The sequence below is a fragment of the Myotis brandtii genome, unplaced genomic scaffold, assembly GCF_000412655.1.
Source record: "Myotis brandtii unplaced genomic scaffold, ASM41265v1 scaffold18, whole genome shotgun sequence".
Taxonomy (NCBI): Eukaryota; Metazoa; Chordata; class Mammalia; order Chiroptera; family Vespertilionidae; genus Myotis; species Myotis brandtii.
In genome coordinates, this window is record NW_005356674.1 from 13,571,725 (window position 1) to 13,575,540 (window position 3,816).

The 3,816-nt window shown below is 44.7% G+C and overlaps 1 protein-coding gene and 1 long non-coding RNA gene across 2 annotated transcripts in view; one reads left to right on the forward strand and one right to left on the reverse strand.

Moving 5' to 3' along the window:
* The window catches only part of THRB (thyroid hormone receptor, beta), a 279,375-nt gene extending 279,183 nt beyond the window's left edge, over positions 1-192 (reverse strand). Inside the window, exon 1 of the mRNA XM_005863655.2 lies at positions 92-192. The gene's annotated coding sequence lies outside the window, so the exon portion shown is untranslated. The remainder of the gene's footprint in view (positions 1-91) is intronic.
* Positions 193-341: 149 nt separating this feature from the next.
* Positions 342-1,730, forward strand: LOC106725665. Its single transcript, XR_001361593.1, has 2 exons — positions 342-1,174; positions 1,297-1,730. It is a non-coding gene; the product is annotated as an uncharacterized LOC106725665 (long non-coding RNA).
* Positions 1,731-3,816: the final 2,086 nt, after the last annotated feature.

A 3,816-nucleotide genomic window follows, 5' to 3' on the forward strand; every position in this document is an offset into this window, starting at 1 on the left:
TCCCAGCCCCCCTGGTGCCTCCCACCCCGGATGCCCTGGCCCGGGTGGCGATGTCGCCCCGGTGGGTTTTGGTGGCCGCGCGCTCACCCACCCGGCTGTGTGAGCACGGACGTTCGGGTTTGGGCGTCATTCCTCCAGTAGGCAAAGTGGAAGGAATGGGGAACGAGTGACCGGGGGCGGGGAGGAGGTGACTTCCAGAAGTACGGCTTGATTTTGCCTGCCGGGCCGCGCTCCTCCCTTTTTTTTTCTCCAAACAACTTGTGGCGCTGGCCGGGTAGACACGGCGCACTGGCTCCTCGCGGGGCCTCCCACCCTGCGCGGCGTCTGATGTTCTCTTACCCTGGCCACCTCGGGAATGGAAGTTTGCAGAAGACCTGGCTTGCCCTGGAGGGAGACACTCCTTCCCAGCTCTGGGCATATCCTGGGAGATGTGTGCCGGGGTTGAGGCACTCCACAGGTTCCAGAAGGGCCACCCTGTTCATGTGTCTTTGCCCTGGCTATGTACAAAGAAAGCCGGAAGACAAAACTAATGTCTACTAGAAAAATTCTGCCCAGGCAAATAGGAATTTCTAAGGTGCCCCCCCCCCTCCCCCGAGTCCTGAAGGCCAAGGATTCAGATTGGGAGAAAATGAAGCAGTAAGAATACTGAGTCCCCCAAAGCGAAAAGGTAGTGGTTCAGAAGCTACACAGTTGCAACAAAACTATTTTGACGACAGGGTATAATTATTTTCTTGTAGGTAATATTAAAATAATTCCGACTTCATGAGTCAATGTACATGTGTATAATAAATGTGAGAGAGCTAGGACGATCTGTATGAAACCTCAACTGCCTGAACAATGCATAGATCATTTTTTGGAGACTTTTCTGGATTGCCAGACAGTGGTGTGGGTTTTATTCCAGCTTTTGGGACGCATCCCACGGAAAGGGGGCGAGAAGCCACCACCCCTGCAGACAGCATTAACTACCACTGTCAGGAAATTAGAAACTGTTCCAAGCGCCTGATGTACAGAGTTTCAGCGAGCTTCCCCAGGCGGGTGGAAGACCCCAAGGCTCTCTGGCCAGAGGAGGGACCTCTCCCTTGAAACTCCAGGGATCCTATTTCCCCTCCGTCCTTGGCGATACATCCGTGTTTTCTTCTTTACTCGTAATAAGGCTGCGCCATAGGACTTGCAGGTTTGTGGCTGGTGAGTTGTTCTTTGCGGGGAAGTTCCCTAGCTTTGCGCCCCGGCTGCCCCGGGATGTTTTGGTTCCTTTGGAGGAAAGCTTATTGGAATCTCACCATTTCTTCCAAACAGGGGGCCCCCTGGTGGCTAACTGTGAGTGAAAACGTTGGCCACTGAAGAAAACAACCTGGCCCTGATAGGCCACAACAGTTGACTGGTCATGGCAGGGGCCCAAGAGTGGGTAAACAAGTTTTGTAATAAGGCCAGACGGTGGAGGTGCTGGTGGTGGTGTGTGTAGATAAGGGTGATGTCAATCTTCCATCAGAAAGGTGCATGATAGGCCTGAAAGACTGCTGGAACTTTTTATTTTTTTCTCTTCTTGAGTATAACTTGGAGCTAAATTCCTTCTTAAGTAGGAAATGCGGTACAGAGAATGAAGTATAACAAACACTGTTGCTTCCCGTTGTTCAAACGGCTTTGCCTTTCTGATCTCATTTTGCCTGGAAACTTCTGAAGTACAGAGTAAATTAAAACATTAAATAAATAATGTGGCATGACTCAAACAATTCATGCGACTGTGATTGTAATAATGTTTGAGAACAATGGGGAGGACAATTTTAATGTGACGTTATTGAAACAATATGAACTGCTAGGATTCCATTTGAATGGGCCCTCGAAGGGCAGTCTCACAGGCTGCATGATGGTAAAGAATGGTTACCAATAGAGCATGCATTCCCCCCCCCCCCCCCAAACACTAGTGGGGACAATGAAGGAGAATTTTAAGGGGACCTGATTGAGGGCAGTCCTAATCCTGTAGATTTCAGAAGACATAACCAAGCTGTTTTCATGACCCATGAGCACATTTCACCATAGCTGTCCATCTCCATTGCCAGGATCTGTACATTTCAAGCTAATGAATCGGTTCAAGAGATTCATATACTCATTCATTCATTCAACAATAACTGGGTTAGAAGACGAATAAAACATAGGATCCAAAAGGGCTGGGATTAGACTGAAGTGAATGAGACCAGCGCAGGGTCCGAACCAGTCTTTATTTAAAAATTTGATATATTGTTCATCAGGGACAATGGTTGCAATAATTTTGATTTTAAAATACTGTATTAAAATATAATTTCTCTTGATTACTGAGATTTTGGACATCCCCTTGAATTTTACATCCAAGGCCTCGCTTGCCTTACCCTAGTCCCCACTCTGCTGTGCCCTCATGTTACCAGAGTCTAATAAGAGAAGTAAAATTCTGTTAGAATTTTCTCTGTGTCAAAGATAACTAGTATACATTAAGGAACTGGAGGTCAGGAAGTTAAAGATGTGGGTGTAAAGTGAGGGTAAAAATCAGGAAGATTTCACAGAACTAGGTGCATTTGAAATAGTCCAAGAATAGACCGGACTTGACCAGATTGTTGGAAACAAAGGAATGACCCGAACAGGGACTGGAACCATTAGTAGTCTTTCATTTATTCAACAACTACTTCTCGAGCTAGCTGTGCAGCCAAATGACCCAGTCCTGGAGATTCCGATTCGTTCTGTTCATCATTAGTTCATGAGGTTTATTTTGACTATGAGGGTCCCAATGATTCTGGTTCATGACCAGACAGATAAGAATGTCAAATCTGTTCCTGCTCTTCAGGAAAGACAGACAGTTAGGGGAGATGGCATGTTCAAAATTAATTTAAGAGTGAAGGTGTAATGAGAAACGTAAACATAAATGGATAGGTGACTGCTGGCTTGGAGACCATGATAGCCCATGAGGAATGCAAAAGGTGGTTGGGTGGAATTTTGGGGAGAAGTCACAGAGAGGAAAAGACACAGCAGGCTCTCTTTTTTTTAGGGCCCAGTGCAAAATGAAAATGTGGGGCCTTTTATTCGAAAAGGCAGGGGGAAAATGCCACTATAGGTACAAAATATAAAGATATCTCCTGTCTTCCATATTCTCTCTTTGGAATTGTCATGGTATATTTTATTTGTTGTTTAATATCATTCTAAGAAAAATAAACATTTAAAATTATTAGCATCAATTTTATTGTTCATCTTTACATCATACAATACTAGTTTTTAATGCAAATGGAAGAGCATTTGCAAAATCAATAAAATTACATAATTTTTGTTTTGTAGCCAGTACGTGCATATGCATTTTGTAGTCTGTTTTGGTCTTATCAGAACTGTGGAATCAGCACAAAACTAACGCAATTGTTTTTATTTTGCTTCTTGTTATGTGCTCATTCTACCAACACTCTATCTTGAACTTACTGTAATGATGAGAAAGAAGAACCGAAAGGAAAGGGAGCTATGGGTTGCCCTTTCCTTCAGTGTCATCATTTTCAGAGTAACTGGTTAGCTAGTACAGGGAAGTAACACAAGTAAGAGAGGACATGATAAAGTCTTCCTCTGGTTGTTGCCTTCATTTTGCATTCAGAGCAAGTTCTGGTTGGAATGGAAAGCATGTAACATGCTTACGTTGCACTCAGTTTCCGTGTTGCTGACCTTTCACACATCATGGGACCATTGGAATTCTGTGCTCACGGGGCATCAAGAATGCTATGCATGAATGGAACAGCGAAGAACAGCCATGGATGTGTGAATTGAGTGCATTTCCTATGCTCATGCACATGCTCCATTGTCCCATCAGATGTC